General features: G+C 38.8%; 1 long non-coding RNA gene across 1 annotated transcript; it reads left to right on the top strand.

Annotated features, from left to right (window-relative positions):
• The first annotated feature begins 922 nt into the window (after positions 1-922).
• LOC120324863 lies at positions 923-13,300 on the top strand. Its single transcript, XR_005566534.1, has 3 exons — positions 923-1,025; positions 12,341-12,437; positions 12,968-13,300. It is a non-coding gene; the product is annotated as an uncharacterized LOC120324863 (long non-coding RNA).
• Positions 13,301-18,061: the final 4,761 nt, after the last annotated feature.

Genomic DNA, 18,061 nt, shown 5'->3' with positions numbered 1-18,061 from the left:
TGTCTCATGTCTTGCATTTACCTCCTGGTTCCAAAATGAAAGTTGCATTAATGCCAACAGCTGGAACAGATCAGTGCTCCAAGCTCGATTCATGCCTTACCACTGATTGGAACAGAGGTTGCAGAGAGAAAACTTCAGCATGCCAAGCTGAAAGTAGTTTACTGTGTTTGTGGGACAAAGTCTCATCTGTACAGGTACTCACAAAGGACAGACCAGTCTTCCCATAGCACACCACAGAATGGTGCAATTGAGCATGCAGTCAAAACCAGTAAATATAACCTCAGACATCGTGGTCTGTCCCATAAGTGAATACATTGTCAGAGTAGATACACTTGAGCAGAGCTCTGCTGTTCATGTGCTTAAAATCAACAATTACCCATTTTCTTTGCCACGAATCTATTTCTGAGATCCTGTTCCCACCAGAAACAAAGGAATGATTCATCTTTTTTTCTGTTGGCCTTTGCATATTAAATACTATGAAATTGATTCTCAGCTGATTTTACTGTAAGTTGAGAATAACTATTAATATCAATGACATGATGCTGGTGTGAAATTACATTCAGGAATCACTTAAAGAAATGGACCTCATAGAAACGTGCCTTTACTATGTATTTACTACAGGGTGCACTTCTGCGTCTCGTGATGTTGCCATAGGTGTACAGTTCCTGTCCTCTGCCTTGTAGATTGGAACTAAATCTGCTTCTGCCTTAGACTCTATAAACACCGGGGACTTATTTCTTCTCACAAATGGGGTTAGCTATGTCTATCAAAATCTGCATTTAAAATGCAAAATGAAATTACCTATTCCACAGTCCTACAAATATTCGCTAGTTAACAACTTATACAACTCATAAACCAACCTCGAAACCACCAAACCACCCAAGATTGTAAAGATGTGACTTTTTTTCTGTTCCCCAGTGTCCCCAGAGTGGTGAAGTGAGTTGCTACCTTATTTCTGAAGCACTAGTTTTGTGCCTGTTGTCTGTGGGGCCTTGTTGCCCAGTTCTGAGGCCCAATTATGAAAGGTAAGTAAGAAAAGAATGCTTATTGTCAGTAGGTATGGATCTGCAAAGGAAAATTTTTAGGAGTTTGCAATTTGAGAAAGATGGAAGTAGCTAATCCAGGACACACCTTTTTCTTACATATGGAAAGATGTAGTGCATTATTTTAGACTGAAGAGTATTAGTGGAAACAAAATACAGGAAAAGCTTAAAAATGGTTAGCATTATAAAATATGAAATAATTTTTTTTAAACATACTTCCATTTCATAAGATACCTAGTGCATTGTCAGAAAAATGTCTGGTTATACATGCATTATAAAATATGAAATAATTTTTTTTAAACATACTTCCATTTCATAAGATACCTAGTGCATTGTCAGAAAAATGTCTGGATACCTAATAACAAATATAACTGTTATACATGTTTCAATTTTCATAATCTTCACATCAATTATAGTAATATTTTTACCAGTACTTCTGTTATATAATTAGATGACCTGACGTCTGGCTAAACAAACAACATACCATATGTGATTAAAACACTGATCAAATTGCATAGGGTAATAATATGACAGTGCTGGAAAAATTCATTTGCTTGTGATAAATAGTGCATTTTTTTCTCCCCAGACAAAAATACTTTCATCTGAAGAATATAACCATCATTAACTCCTTCTCTCTCTTCCTCCCCATGCCACACATATGTTATCATCCTGGAAGATCATTTGGGAAGCAAATGGACTAATCTTTTTAAATGTGTAAACAGCCTACGAACTGGCTATTAACTACATGCAAATGGTGCATTGCAAGTGTAAAAAGAAAACGCCCACTTAATTCAGTAGGAATTTTGTCTGCAAAATTCCTGCTGCTTAGTCCAGAATCAGATGCTTGAGTGGAATTTTGTCACTTAGTGAATATTTTAAATCCTATTCTGTTTCAGCTAAATTATTGGTTCTGAGTAACCTCTTAAGAAAACTGGCATGACTGGAATACATATTTTAGTGAAGAAAGACGTGTACCAAACCTTAATCAAGAGTCTTTCTGCTGAATGACATAATTTGTTTTTCTTAAGTATCCACAACACTTGGAAGTTTTTATTTGGGATTTGGTATGTTAAATGTTGGCTTCCGTTTGCTGGTTTTTTTAAAATGGTGTCTACTATAGGTGTATAATACTTACACTTATGTCTGTCAAAACTGCTGGAGTGGAACAAATAGAGTCAGTTAGTAACATCTGCCAGTTTGCTAGAAACACAGAGTGGGTTTTTTGCAAGATTTTCATTACTTACAGCAGCCAGTGCTCTGAAACCTCTAAGAACAGCTCCTTCTACTTGGTCTAAATTTTCAGAATGCTACACAGAGGTATGTGTTAGCCGAAACCAGATTATACATTTGAGTTGATATAATCTGATGACAGAATTAAAAAAAGTACAAAAGTTTGTTTCAAGTCCTCCTGTAAGTGCAGTCAATATGGAATCTAATGAACCTTTCCAGATCTGAGCTAGCACTGCACAGAGAACAGAAAATCACACTTCTTTCCAACCATTTGTTTATTCAGCCTGACTGAATACTTATAAAATCTATTGCATGAATCTTTGTATTTCACTTCTGTGTGTCTGTTCAAGACTATAAATCAGAAAAAAATGAAATTGCTTTCAGTATCTAGTTTTTCTCCATTTTGATCTGATTTGTAAGTGAGAGTGTCCTTTTTTCCCATTAGCTTTGAGTTCCTTAAAATATTTCAGGTAGATTCATCAATCTTCAGTTTAATGTTTGAGCCACATCAACTTAAAGCTAGGGTGTTAGTGCTCAGCTTTCTATTTCAAGCCATGTATGGTTGTCTTGTATTTCTGTCCTTGAAGAGATGACTTTTCTACTTGGTCCATTCCATTTTTAACTGGACTCCTAACTGACATGCAAATCGCAGTTGTATATTTTATGCAGTACAGGCGCAGCTTTCGGAAAAAAAGACCTTGGCACCATGGAAAAATGTCATGTGATGACTCTCTCATGACCTGTCCAACGATGAATAAAAACTACTTAAAAATGCATCACTGGAAAAAAATGCCAGAGCATATTTCAATACATTCCCTAGTGAATTCCATCAAGAAAGGAAGTTGTCTCACTCAGTGTTTACTCACAGCCAACCAGTTCCTGAAGTCCTGAACAAAGATTTACTCAGGCTCTGATTTGGTAGGATGTTCACATGGAGATGCAGAGGCAATCCTTCCTGAGGGGATGCCAAAGCTCTCAGCATGCCCAGTGGTTTGGAGAAGGGAGGAAAGTATCAGCTAGGAGGAGACAGAGGATGGGATCTTATTTCTGCGTCTCAGTGTTTTCACATTTACCTTAGTTTGGCCTTGCTTACTATTGTATCGTGTTTGTTTGTAAAATGAGTCAGAATTTATGGAGCCGTTCAGGAGGATGTCCAGCAATCTGTGATTCACGACATCCTGAAGAAATTGCATGCTGATTAATAATACTCTCTCGCATGGAATAGCACTTCTGAGCTGTGAAATGTAAGAAGTGCTGACAAATCCTTCTAATTTAATTCTGTCAAAGACCTATTTTGTGATGTGCAGCCTTTCAGAGTATAAGTCTACCCCTCTAAAAGGCTTCCAGAGTATTTGGTGGTGCTCACAGAGCCCATCCCTCCACACACTGACGTACAAGAAATAAGGGGTCCTATTTAAAGTCATCTGAAAAACTGTTGCATATTTAAAATGTGAACTTCATAATTAAAGTTTTAGTTTGTAAAGCCAATCACCATGCCCACCACTCCCTGCTATAGAACGGTCCCAGGGATTTTGCCTGGGGGAGGTAATCTTACAGCCCACTTGAGTTCAAAGGGAAGGTTTTTGACTTCAGGTAGCCCACTGCCTGGTAATATATCTGTTAAGATTTACAAGTTTGGAACACATTGACTAGCGAGTTGTTTATATCTAATTTTAGATTACACTGTCATTTAGAATAAATAAACCATCACAATATTAACAAATTAACAGTATTAGCACTTAGGGAAATTAATTTTGAAATATGAAGTCTCTTCAAAGTAAAATGGAAATAAAAATGTAGAAAGGAAAATGCCATTAAAAGCAAGCTACTGAAATGACGCAGCATGCAAATGGATGGGCTTTATAGTTCATTATTAATTCCCATGGAATTTGCTCTAGTAATCAGCCTTTCTCTCCCTCTGCAGTTGGTGCTTGTAACTAGGCGTAGATTGGGGGACTTTGCTGCTGAGATTTGGCAAAATGCCCTAAGCAGTAAGTGCTGCCTGGGCACCAAATTGACTTACCAAAACATAGGCCAATGACATTATTGTGCATTCCTTACTGTTGGGGGGGGGGGGGCGATTCCTTTTCTGCAAGGTAGGAAAGTTTTACGCTTCTCAACAGGAATTACCTGAAAGGAAATTATTGTCTGGGGAGATAAATACTGATCCGAACTGAATCACCTTACAGCTAAAAAATAATTTCTGTGGGTGCAGACATGATAGTCCACACTAGAGAAAGATCAAGAAACACTGAACTTGTACATTCCAGCACCTCTCATGTTGTAGTATTTCCATGTGCTGTAAATAGCTCTGGCTTCAGCAGAGCAGTACAGGATATTGTAAACTGAAACACTTCCTAAAAAACACAATGCCTGCACAGGTGCAGTGAGCCAGCAGGATGACATAAAGAGTTGTTCTGTGACGCTCATCCTCACAAATATATGTCTCTTGATCTCTCTGGCCATAAGAAACCCTTTGGCCACCTTTCCTCAGCGTTGAAAACTCCAACATGCGAAGAATGTTTTCAAACAGGATGACAAGGCTACATCCTGCATGGATTTGAAAGGAATTGATTGCAAAGAGCAGGCAATAGCCCATTATATCCTTCCTGCTCAGTTGGCCCTCCTATCGCTGCTGATCTCAATATGGGGAAGTCCCAAATAAATAGGAGCTTTAAACTTCCCCTGTTGTGCTGCATTCCTGTTTGGCATCTAAACCCCTATTATTTGCTATCCAATGGGGAGACAAATGGATCATCGATTAGCTCATGGTAGGTTTGAATTGAGGAATGTGAGTACGTGAAATTGCAGCACCATTAGGTCACCCTGGACTGATAGCTGCTACAAACGAACCTCGCCCCATTGTTTTTCAAGGATCTTTCCCATTCCCTGTGGAACACAGATTCCCTGGTAAGTGCATCTGGCACATCTAGGCTGTGTCTAGGCTGGGGGTAGATGCTTGCTCTGGTATCCAGTGAGGATCCTGATCTTCTCGCAGCACTATCAAGGTCTTGCCCTGAGCAGGTGGCAGCTCTCAGCTCAGTTTCCAAGTTGCTTCCTGCACAAACCAGGGCAGGGAGGAGACAGCATGTGTCTGAGTTTACCTCCAGGACGCAGCTGGGAAGTGACTGGCCTGCCTTCACCCAGGGGATCGGAAGTGCTTCTGGATCAACCAGTTTAGACAGGCCTCAGGCGGGTTCTACAACCCTCAGGTGGGTTCTACCCGTTCTACAACGGGTTCTACAAACCGTTTGGTTTGACGGTGAGAGCCATCCCTTTCTAGGTTGAAAACATGAGCCACACCTCACCCTTGTTTGCATCTCACATCCAAACTCTTTTCACAGCATCCATATGGTGCTTCTTGATCTTCCAGCAGTAATGACCCTCTAGTAATCAGCCTTTCTCTCTCTCTGCAGGTGGTGCCTGTAATTAGGGGTAGATTGGGGACTGTGCGTAGGGTGGAATGGGGGATTGCCTGATTGCTGCTCAAGGACTCCTTGCACTGATGGTGTCCTGCACTGGGGTGTTTTGAGCAGAACAGGACTCCCCCTCAGGTGCTGATGTCCTTCTGGCCACGTGGTAAGGATCTGCCAGGAGCGAAGTGAGGGATCTGCTGCAGAGATGAGGTGTGGGTTTGGCAGCAACTCACAGCCCCATTGGCCACCACTGGGGCTCTGCTGTGGACATCTTGAAGGGAAGTCAGGGATCAGATTAAATTTGTGGCCGACAGCAGAGATGTGTTTTCTCTTAACTGTCCTGCAGTTACACAATAATTGTGAAACTTTTATCAGGTCTGTTTGTTCTTCCTCACAGTTCATCCATGTCTTATGTTTTCACTGTGTTTGTTTTTCCTAGTTTTAAAGAGTGAGAATTTCATATGATTTTCTCGGACAAGACTCCAGTGGTAACTGTGTCTTTCACTAATATGCTTTTTGTTAGCAACCAAATGTGACGATTAGTGTTTCATTTTCATAACAGAGGTCTCATAAAGAAAATGGCATAATCAAATAATGCAGCATTTTGTATTGCTTAATTGACAGAAGGGAAAGGCTGAGATAATTTACCACTTCATCATCCCTCAAATTAAAAATCTGGTGCTTGAGGCCTCTACCCAGAACTCCTAGTTGTTACTGTTAGGCTAAGGAAAAAAAGGTTATGGCAACAGGCCAACTTCTGATAAAATTATGATCTTCTAAGGTACTGATTCTGCTTTCATTAAGCATTGTGCAAATCAGAAGGAAACTCCATAGCTATCAGGCAGCTGTAATGCGAAAACATCAGTAATCTGGATCTTAGATATTCATAAAAAAACATGTAGTGTTCCTGTCTGTCCTACATTTGTTGATAGTTTCGTTTGAAGAAGAAGGTGCAGACCAAAATCCCAGACTGATGGTGATTACTTAATTCCTGTTTTTTATTTTACATATGTATATGTATAGATTTTATTTTACCTTATATTTGGATAATTTCATAAATTAATGAATAAAAGAGGAAATAAAAGAGTCTGCACTAAGTAGATAACATTGTACTTTTCCTTAAAAGCAAGTCCTTAATGTAATAGACTAAGCTAAGGTACTGACATGAAAATCAACTCTAAAGTGAAGATTAATATACTTTTAAAGTGTTCTCTGTAAAATGTCCTGAATCTCCGTGTATATCAGAGGAAGTAATTAACTTTTTTAGCAATGGCCAAGTGGTTCTGGATAAAAGACTTAAAACTGGACTTTGAAAGTGTTATTGTTTTCATTAATTGGAGGGATGAACAGGACCAGAGCTGATGAGTCATTGCGGGAGCCTGCTGGAATGTTGCTCCAGCTGTGTATTGGGATTTGCAGGTGCACATTTCTTGGCCCAGATATTCAAAATTAGTAGGGAGGCATTCAATATTCAGCAAATTCTTACTAGATGGAGAATGTTTTCTACAAAGGAGTAGCCAAACTCCTCATGGCAACATATAGTGCACATAACAGTATGGAAATACAGTGATTTCTGATCTGCTTTGACTTTCAGCCTTGGTTTCTTTTTTTAGCGGTACAAACACAGTAACACACTAGTGAGCAGGACCCAGTACGAAGAGATGTCTCGAATGTTTTCCTAAATTTTTTTTGCCATTTTTAGCCTCTAGCCTACACTGAAAGAGAAAGTGAACATCCTGGGACTGACAACCAGCCAAAAGCTCAGGGGCTTCTCACCTAGAAGTTTCTTGCAGAGCACAGCAGAGAGCATGTGCAAAAGGTATGAGCTATTGTTACTCAGTTTCTAATCTGACAAAGTTGAGTCAGATCTGCTGTGCTCTGCAAAGGACTCTGCCTATAAAATCCAGCTTACTCGTTGGTACCATATTACACTTCCCTAAAAATATTGAAAATTATGTTTCCTTTTAAACAACATGCATTTTTAATATGATTTGTATTTTTTATCACATATCTTGTAAGTGTTCATTTTTCATTATGAACAACTACTGAGAGAATTTCTCAGTATGTTTTTGCCGTTCCTCCTAAGGTTTCCTTTAATCCTAAATGAGAAATTATAGTTGTATGCCTTTAATAGGACTTTTCTGACCTGACCAACAGAAAAAGATGACTGTAATCATGGCAAATTATGCAATGAATCCGAATTGAGTTTGATCCAGCTCTAGTCATTAATATGTAATACAGACTTTTGATTACATGATTCTAATCATGATTCCTTAAGTGACTTTATAACACTCATTCACAACTAATAGTAGGAAGACATGCTTAAGCAGAAGGACTTTGAAATTTATATTTATATACTTTACAACAGCAATAGCATGCATTGACAGCTAGGAATGATACAGCAAAAACTGCCATTCCTAGCATGTCCCCTTGTTTGATGTTTGCTTTCTGTATCCCAGCATTTATCCTCTTTCTTCCTACCAGGCGATCTTGCCTGGGCAAATTTTGATCACTTTCTATATTTGTCTGGGATTTTAAGCCTTCCTGTTCTTGGTGAAAGGTCAGATGCTGGTTTTCATATGCCCTGAACTGACATGTGAGCTGACAGTTTTGGACCTGGCTTGTATTCAGAGGTCAAAGACAACCGTACTGTGAGTGGACACACAGTATGGATTTTAAACCTCACTTGCACAATGCCTGGTGGTTTGGCAAGCATGTGATATACCCCACATGCATTATACAGCCAACTTGGAGCTGTGCAATCAGTTCGACACTTACAGGAGGACTCAACTTTAATTACTGGGCTTTGTGGAGGGACAGTAGGTCTAGGAAACCCCAGAGGTATGTATGGAGGTGCCACACAGAGGTGAAGCATCTGTGGCAGAGTTCAACTGGTCCTATCCTCAATTGCACAAGAATAGCCATTGAATCAACCTTAATATTGTACTCCCTGTTAATTAGACTTGACTTTCTTGAGTGCTTTCTCAAAGACAAATTCTTATTGGAGATAGCCTTTTTTCTAATTTGACCCAGCTCTAGTTTTTTTCAGGACTACAAGAGGTTTGGACACTGCTTCCTTGTGTGGTTTATTATGAATCCACATTAGAGAGTTAATTATGCTTGTTATCTCAAAGAACTCTTGATGATCTCCTGTGACAACCTCATTCATTCTGTGGCCTGCTGAGCACATGTATATAAGAGCCTCTGAAGTGTAGCTGAAACACTGATGTATAGTTCCTTTTTCAATTGACTCATTTTAACTGGAATTTAGTATAATCAGACATTCTATTTTTTTTTTTAGATTTATGTTATTATATAAGCACCACTAAGACTACAAATAAAGCCTTAGATCATTGTGAAACAGCATCAAGAGTCCAAGAAAAACTCCAGGTTACCAGAAGAATGTTCACTTATGGGAGGAAAGATAAATATTTCTAAGACACACATCATAATTTTAGCAGTATCTGAAAGAATATTTTTTTTCAGTTTATCTTTTACCTTTGGTAATTAGAAGTTATAGTTCCTGCCCGGAGGATCTCCGGTTTCCATTTAACTTTAATTTCACTGCATGAATGGAATGTGGCTGCCTATTCAAAATCCACATGTTGCCCCGTGGCTTTCTCATGGTGGAGGATGTGCCTGTCTGGTGCTAGAGTTGAAAAACACTTTGGGTTGTGCAATGTCCTTTGCTTATGGATATATGGGACAGATTTGTACACAGCTAGGGCTGTTGGTGTCATTTCCATATATGTGAGCTTGTCAAATATATGTTTACATTTTAATCATGTTTGTGTTTATGCTTATTACATGGTTTTGTTTCATTAACTCTTTCATTCTGAATTTGCAGTCAAAAAGGGGTTCCCTAACCATTCTTTTCCAGAACCACTATCATATAAGAATAAAGATAAACATTAAAAAAGGGGAATAATCTTTTGCCAAGATTATAAATTCTAAGGAATTTAGTCAGTTTATTTGACTAAAATGTTTTATTTTAAATAATAAGAGGTTTTATAACACACCACATCATTTCCCAACTGAGCTCCTTTGGGATTTGTAAAAGCAGTCAGAAAAACTGAAAAAAAAATTATCAGGAGCTGGTTAATCATGAAATTTATTTCATGTAATTGCAGAACTCAGACATCCAAAAATAATAAGATAGTTTCTCCCCAAATCATAACAATCTAAGCAACAAAAAATGTTGAGGCTGTTTTTATTCCCTGCTGTTAGATACACTTCGTGTGACCTTCTACCTAGTCATACCTTGCTCTAAAAACAGCACCTGATATTGTATTTCATTGTCCTTAAAGAGTCCACTATGTCCCTGGACATTCAGCAGGTCTCTCTGAAGTATCATCAGTTCCTGTGCAGTTTTAAGCAAATCAAAAATAGTTCTAAGTAAGAATCATTCCATATGTGCATTAAGTTAATCAGCACAAGTTTTCTCATTAATATGGTGTCTGCTTACACATACACATATTAGCAATAGCTGCTATGAAGCTTTAATTCTGTTTAAACAAAAGCTACGTTCTGTATTTCTTCATTTAGCCTTACCAGTCCCAACATTTTGCATAACCTGAGTCAAGCCTTGAGGTCAGCCTACAAATCACAGTATTAAAAAAACAAACAAATGTTGTACTTTTTTGTATATGTCTTTTTTTTTGTGTATGTGTGTGTGTCTGGGGTGGGTGTGTGTCTTTATGACCTATTAAATAGTACCACCTGTTCATTCTTTTTGCAACACAGAATTACAGGAACTATTTTTTTCATGAAACATAGTAAATATCATAGAACTTTGAGTGAAAAGCTGTGTTGGCAGCTGTACTGCTATTGTAGCATCATTTAAAATGTTCCTGCTTTCCTTCCCTGCCAGCTATGTATAAAGACATCTGAAGTGATCTAGAGGGAAAGATAGAGCAGTGTGGTTACCAAGGGCTTCAAAAGCTGTCACAAAATCAGTGCCTAGTTTGAAAAAAGAAGTTTGTAATTTTAAGTATAGATTTTGGCACGTGCTTAAAAACACAATGAAGAAATTTAAATGAAGAAGGAACGGTGGACTGAAAAAAGGATTAAAAAGCAAAATAATATATCTTAAATTTCCTTAAAGCTCCTAGCATATATGTAATTCCTAGAATGGCACGTACACCGTGCTTAACACAGAAATAGGCAAAGTAAGCTAGGATTTCTAACACTGTATAGAAGGGTTTGTAGTATCTCTTGTGTTAAAATTGTAATGAGAATGGGTTTTTTAATTTCTGAAGATTGGTGCCAAAATCACTCACATTTTTGTTGTTAGACAAAACTATGTCTGCTAAAAGGCTCTTTTAATTTTGTCTAATAAAATAAGAATGAAAATGATATTAAAATATTTAAATCAAATTATATAGTTACATGAACTGTTAGACACTGAAGGCTGAGTCATATCCTACTGCAAATGTAAATGCTGGTAATAATACTTTACATTTTTTGATTCAAAGCACCCTTGATTATCAACTAGTTATCTACTGATTATCAATTATTTACTAATTTACCCTCTCTGACATAGCAGTGACTTCCATTTTATGCATGGAGTAATTTGAGTGTCAGATTTACCTGACACCACATTCTGATTCAATGATGCAGTGAAGATGAGACTTCAAATTTCTGTCTTCCACTGGCAGTTAATAATTTGATAAATTTAGGTAACTGAGTAAATGTGAACAAAGCTTTTCAGTTGTGAACATGCATTATAAGGGATAATTTTAATTAATTAACTACCAATTGAATTTGATCTAGCTGACCTGGAAGTCTGCAACTTGTGTTTTCATGAGAGTTTACATGATTGTTTCCACCAAGAGAAAGTGAAGATAATTTGCTTTCAAGTCTGAAGTGCAGCATTTTACGTTCATTGTGCACTTCCAGAAAAGTGGAAGTGATTTCACAAGTGATATAGGTCTCTGGACATGAACCCTCATACTCTAACCTCAGGCTGTAGTGTCACCATGCACCTCACGCGGTAAGGCAGATAGAGTACATTGCATTGCTCCAAATGTAAACTCTGGAAAACAAAGAATATGAAAGCAAGACACACATCACTTCTACAGCACCATCTTGCCTCTTTCTGAAATGATGACACCATACACCAGAAATGGAATAGCTTTACAGATGGTGTGGGGACACTTTGGAAAACAATGCCAAGGTAGAGCCCTGAAAGCTCTTTGTTCAGACAGCTCAGGTCAGTTACATTGAGTAGGAGATACTTATTTCACACGAGCCATCTCAAAGTCTGTAAATGTTGTGTTTCTCCTTTCCTCTGCTCTCAACATGACTTCAGATCTACTGCATGCCTTTGACCTTCACTAAACACTGGAGTTTTTTCTGCAGGATACATCCAGCTTGCTGGTAGTTTCTATGGTGATAGGAGAGCTTGTATACCTCTGCAGGCACAATCTGCAGAATTAATTGTCGACAAAAGTCTTGTTTCATGTATGTGTTTACTTCCCCTCTTGCTGCAGCCACAGCTCTGGCAAACTGCTACTCAATTTGTTCACCATTCTCTACAGCTACCTACAGCCCAGTGGCTGTAGCCAGACTGAGTACAGGGAATTATTGCAGTTTAAACCATTAGAATACAACCCCAGAAAAAAGCAATTCTTTCTACTGTGTACTTTCCAGATTTTGGACACCTTGGAGGTTAAGCGTGATCAAAGCATGGAATGCCAAGCTGAGCTAGAGAGGGTGCCTCCAATTCACAGCCTTTGGTTGTAGCTGGGTAAGGAGAGGGAGGGGGTGGGGTGGGGGCAGCAGGGAAGAGGGACCAGGTTCAGATGGAATAGCGAGTGTGTAGCTGCTGTCTTCTCTCACCTCTGGCTGCTCAGTGTTTGTCACTGCATTTGGCCTTTGCAAAGCAGGAACCTCTCACTTAATCATTCAGCAACTTTATTTGACCACACTCAGTCTTTCATCTTTTCTCTATCTAATTAATGCTAATTTCCTTGATGATACTCCTAAAGTACAGTTGGAGCCTGGACCTAGATTACAGAGCACTTTACAATATCAGCAGTAAATCAGATAGAGATTGTGAAGCACATATATAATATGCATTTCCTGAGAGTTGTGAAGGGTGGGATTTTATCTTGCAGTGCATTAGTGCCCCTAAGATTGAATAACGCTCTAAGTGTCAGTTATCATGACACTTGATTGCCTGGAAATCCTTTTGCGTTACACCATATGCCTATTTCATTTCTGTAGACAAATCAGTTTGGCATATGTAAACATGAAACCATAACTTTTGTCTTTTAGACAGTTTTCAAGAGTGATTTTCCTGAGGAGCAAGATGTGTTGAGAGAAATAAGGAGGGACTGAAATCCTTGTATTTTGAACCCAGAAGTGTACCTGAGACATAAGAGAAGAATGCAGATTAAAACTAAAACATACATTCAGCTTGCACTGTAATAGGTATGGTATCATTGAATTAATGAAAATTATCCTCTGTTTTACAGATATTTGCCTCCAGCAAGAAAGGTATATGGGTTGTTTCGTTCTTTTTTAATGTAAAGTTAGACCACTTGGCTATATGACTTCAGCCAAATCATGCAGCCAGCATCATTCCATGTATTACCGAGAAGTCTTTCATATGACGATATATGACTGCTTGCACAAGCAGATTTCAAGGTATATTTGTGGAATTACATTCAGAGCTGCAGGTGGAATTTGGATATCAAGCTCTAAACACATGTCCTAAATACTCTAAAAGCCAAACCTATCCATCTCTGTAAGTCTGATTGCAGTTGCGCCCCATTGTCTGGTTACTTCCAGTGGTGGAAAGCAGAGATGAAATATGTCTCTTTTTGCCTGGTAGGATTTTGTCATCATTTCTTACTGATTACCCAGGCATCTGGTGAAACCAGGGAATTCCCACAGATTTTGTCTCTGCTATTCTGAACAGTATCTCTTTGATGGCAATACATGCAGCCCAGTACAGTTTACAACTTTGACTCAGATTACTGTTGTAACTCTCAGTTACAGTATTGGCTCAGTTTCTCTGTATCTCTTATTACTGCCAAAGATCAGAAAAGCTCTTAGTAGACCTTCCTAGCTAAAATACAGCATCTTCTAAAATCTATTCAAGGAAGGAAAACTCAACCAAATAGACACATTCCTCCAAACTTCTTCCCCATGTTTTTACCTGAGTTTTATAAAATGAGAACAGGATCAGAGCACATGTATATAAATTTAGGGAAAATACTATATTGAGCGTTCTCCAGAGATGTTTTTCTGAGCCACCATGTATGAAAGTCCATTCATTTTTTTGATAATATATTAGCTTCAGTGACTACAGTTACCCAAACCCAAATTATTTTCATTGTATGTTATGATACCCACGTTTTCAGAACCTATGTGTTATTTAGTTGAAACACAGTAGCTGGCACTTCTACTGAAAAATCATTAAACATTTCCATATTGGCTTCCAACTTGTCTAGTGTTTTTGCCTGGCAGAATACAGTGCATCTTTGTGCGTTATTAATGGGCTGAGCTTCTGGACAAGACCATGCTTTTTGCCACTGCGGAATTTTCTTAGAAACAATGCCTTATAAAAGAGACGGAAACTTTCATACATCCAGAGGACTATTTTTGACAGAGTACGTTAAGTCGCTTTCATTAGACAAAAGCTGCAATGGAGATTTCTTCCATTCAAAGCATAAATTAAGTGTTTTAAAAAAAATTCTAGGCATTTTAGCAGTTGCAATACTGGGAGGAATATGGGAGGCTGTTAGTCTGCTGGTCCAGTCTTTGGCCTGTATGAGTCTTCACCTACTTTGACTCTAAGATGGATAACGGTATGAACACTTCAGATGCAAAAAGATATAGAAGGGTTGCCGGATGCGAGTGGTTCGGAAAAATCAGTGTCAAACATTAGAGGAACCTTTCCAGGAGGACTGCAGGCTCTGGGATGGGAAATCTTACAGATTTCATGGATTCACACTTCACAGATTTTACAGAATGCTCTGAATTGGAAGGGATCCACAAGGATCGTTGAGTCCAACTCTTAAGTGAATGGCCTATACAGGGATCAACACCAAAACCTTGGTGTCATTAGCACCATGCTCTAACCAGCTGAGCTAATCTCAGGGTCAATGTGCCATTCCCAACAGCACTAGGAGCCATGTTCAACCCTGCTACATCCCCCAAGCACTCCTGAGATGTCCCAAAACCTAAATGCTGAAATATAGCATTTCAGCATTAGGCACCCTTTCTGCCCTGGCACCCGGGAATCCTGTAGCAGAGCAGTCCATACTTATCTGCATACTCTGAAGCTCAACTAAGACCTCTCTGTGCTTCATGACATGCTCAGCACAGATGGTAGAACAGGAGAGCAGCTGTGCATGGCCCTGTGCCCAGTGGGCAGGAGCTGGCAGAGCTGGTTCTTCTCATATGGAGGAGTTAAACAAGAAGTTTCTTTGGCTGTGCATCTGTCCTCTTAATCCTCACTCCTACAGCTGAACATGTCTTCTGAAATGAAGGCAATTCAAAAAGCTGTCTAGGAATTGTCAGCCCTTTGAGATCTTTATACTACAAAACAATTTTTGGGGAATCGTCCAGATATTGTCACCCCTGGAGCAGAAATAAACATGTGCCTTGGTCTCAGCTGCAATACATCATAAAGCTGGGTAATGTGTTAAAGCTGGGAAGAGAGAGTTGTGCTGTTGAGCCAGCATGTGAGTTGTTGGGGAGTTCATGATACGCTCTCCCTTGTGCTGTCTCCCTAGCAGGGTGTGGGGGTGGAGGGAGTGGGAGGGGCAACTCTGTCAGACAGGCATAGAAGAATTTTCTGAAATTAGCTGATCCAAATTCGACAAATGAGACCATGCCCCTTAAATGACAACAGGAAGGTCTCATGGAGATAAATATTTTATTGGCAGCATTTCTGGTTTCCTTCATTTTAAAATGATTGGAATTGGGATAAAAACAGATTCAGGCAGACAAATTGGTCCCCTGAATCTCTTATTCAAGAAGTTTAATATAGTAAAAGGTGAGGTAAGAGTCACTCTTTAAATCTGCCTCAATCACTTGCACCAAATTTATGTATTTAACCACCAGCAATCTAAATTATTTCAAGTGAGCACCTTCCCAATCTTTCTGTTTACCCCCACCCAAAACCCCCCTCCTGCCTCAAGGCTTCTAGGTTTTGAATGAAGTGGTGTTATCTGTTATTTGTCAAAGTGAAGATTTCCTTCAACTCAGTACAGGATGAAAACTTACATTGTGTCCTTAGCCTTGACTAGGTCACAAAGTGAAAGTCATACAAAGATAGGAGTCCATGTCCTAGGAGTTTCAGTGTTAATTTCCTGGGAGGGGGTGGGGATCTGACCAAGGTGGACTTGTATTTCCTGGCTGGTTGGCAGAAGTGAATCTCTCAAAATGATTTTGTGCACAGTGGCTGCCCCATGCTTAGAAGTCTCATATCCTGGAATGAGACATAAAGAAATGAAAAAGGAAGCAGCAGTGGTTGAGTAAAAAAAAAATATGTCAGGATATGAAAATGTGTATTGTTTTAAAGCAAGAGGAGTTCGGAGAAGGTTCTAACATAAGGTCTGCAGTGGAGGAAACAGAATATTTTTGATGAAAAATTTGTTCTCCCTTTTGCTGAAAGTTCTTCGCTCAATATTGCAAGAAAACTGCATTTTTAATCTACACTAACAAGATGAAAATTGAGATTGTTTTTTGCTTCAGCTGTGTATGCTCTACCACCAGCAGCCACTTGCTGGAAGAAACAACCTAAACTCGGGAACGTGCAGCACGTTCTTCAGCACCATCTACTGGCACTTTCCCCACCCACCACTTGGGCACTGCAACACCTACAGACCTTGAGAGAGTCAGGAAGAAAGAAAATTAGTAAAATCCTCCAAGAGACCGTTGATACATAGTAAATCTAAAGACTAGCCTGACTGAATTAGTGCGTAAGTAGATTTTGATTCTAATAAGAAACAGTACAAATCAGTCAACTTAGAAGCTGTGTAACTGAGCTTACAGTTGTATAGGTCCCCTAGCAAAAACATAATGAAGGCCAGGGACAGAGTAAAACAGGTCAGATAAAATAGAACTCATGAGGTAATGGAAACACGAAATGAGGTTATCTGGGCAGGGAAAAAAGCTACAGGAAATGTAAGAAGATATTACCCTAGAAAAGAGCTTTTGGAAGCAGAGACTGGGAATAGTGTGTATTTCCTGAGATCTGTACCTTAAAAATGGCATTCCTGAACAGGCATGGACTGTTATTCTCTAATTTTGCAACACTAATTTTTATTTGTAACACTGATTAAGAGGGAGGGATGACTGTGTTTTTTAAGAAGACAGTAGATAAACAAGCTCTGATCCCTCTGACTAGAGCAACTCTACATGCTGCTTCAGCGGGACAGAGCTGGTGTTATGTTTACTGACAGTCTTCGGGAACAGTGACATGAAAACAAAAAGGAAAATAAAATTTGGAGCACATCTTCTAGACACTGTAAATCAGTGCTAATCACTGACATCAAAAGCACTTACTGATTTGCTGCAGTGGAGGAACCTTTCTCTCTGTTTGGTGCCTTTTCTGCCAGTGGAGTAAACCCAAGTTGTTGCACAGCCACTGACTGAACCCTAAAATATATTCAGTATGTTGAATAGTTTCCAGAGCCAATTCTCAGTATTCATTTCATTGACGAAAGATGGTGTGCCAAAGGCATTCCAGGTAGCCAGGAATGAGCTTTTCCTGGTGTTTCAGAAGACCAAACAAAAGTTACATAACAGAATGTGCAACTGACACATTTGAATAAATACTTGTTAAACCTAGCTAAGTTTTCTGGTGTTTTTGTTTTTTGATTATCTACAGCTCTATCTTCACAGATTTATAACAATTCAGTGAAGTAGTACAGAGAAAAAGGTCTCCTCACCATAGCACTTGACCTCAAAGTCATCTAGTCCAATAAAAATTAATTGACCAAAGGCTTCTATACACAACTTTCTACTCACAACCTTTTCTTCTAATTAACGTTGTACTTAACTGCAACATCAGCAAAATGCTGACAAAATTAATATTTTGCAGTATTGGTTTGCAATATCTTCTTTAATGGCAACATCTTTTGAAAGATTGTTAAGTTGGCAGCTTGGCTTACTGAGAATGATATTTAAGCAAAATTTCATTTATCATCAGTGCTTACTTATGCTGTTGTTACAAACGCAAGTGCCTCCAGTTCTTAAAGACAGGATAATTCATTTACTAGCTGTATCTGGAGAATCCAGTAAGCTGTATTTCCTCATGACATCTACAGGCTTGTGAGTTTTGTAAATTTTTTTGGAAGACGTTATTTCAAAAGGAAATACAAGGACCGAGATGTCTTTCAAAGTTAATGACTT

This window comes from Pipra filicauda, unplaced genomic scaffold, assembly GCF_003945595.2.
Source record: "Pipra filicauda isolate LSUMZ 115617 unplaced genomic scaffold, ASM394559v2 scaffold72_size3293161_pilon, whole genome shotgun sequence".
In the NCBI taxonomy this organism is placed as follows: Eukaryota; Metazoa; Chordata; class Aves; order Passeriformes; family Pipridae; genus Pipra; species Pipra filicauda.
The sequence above is the reverse complement of the archived record's forward strand: the minus strand, read 5'-3'. Positions and strand labels throughout refer to the sequence as shown.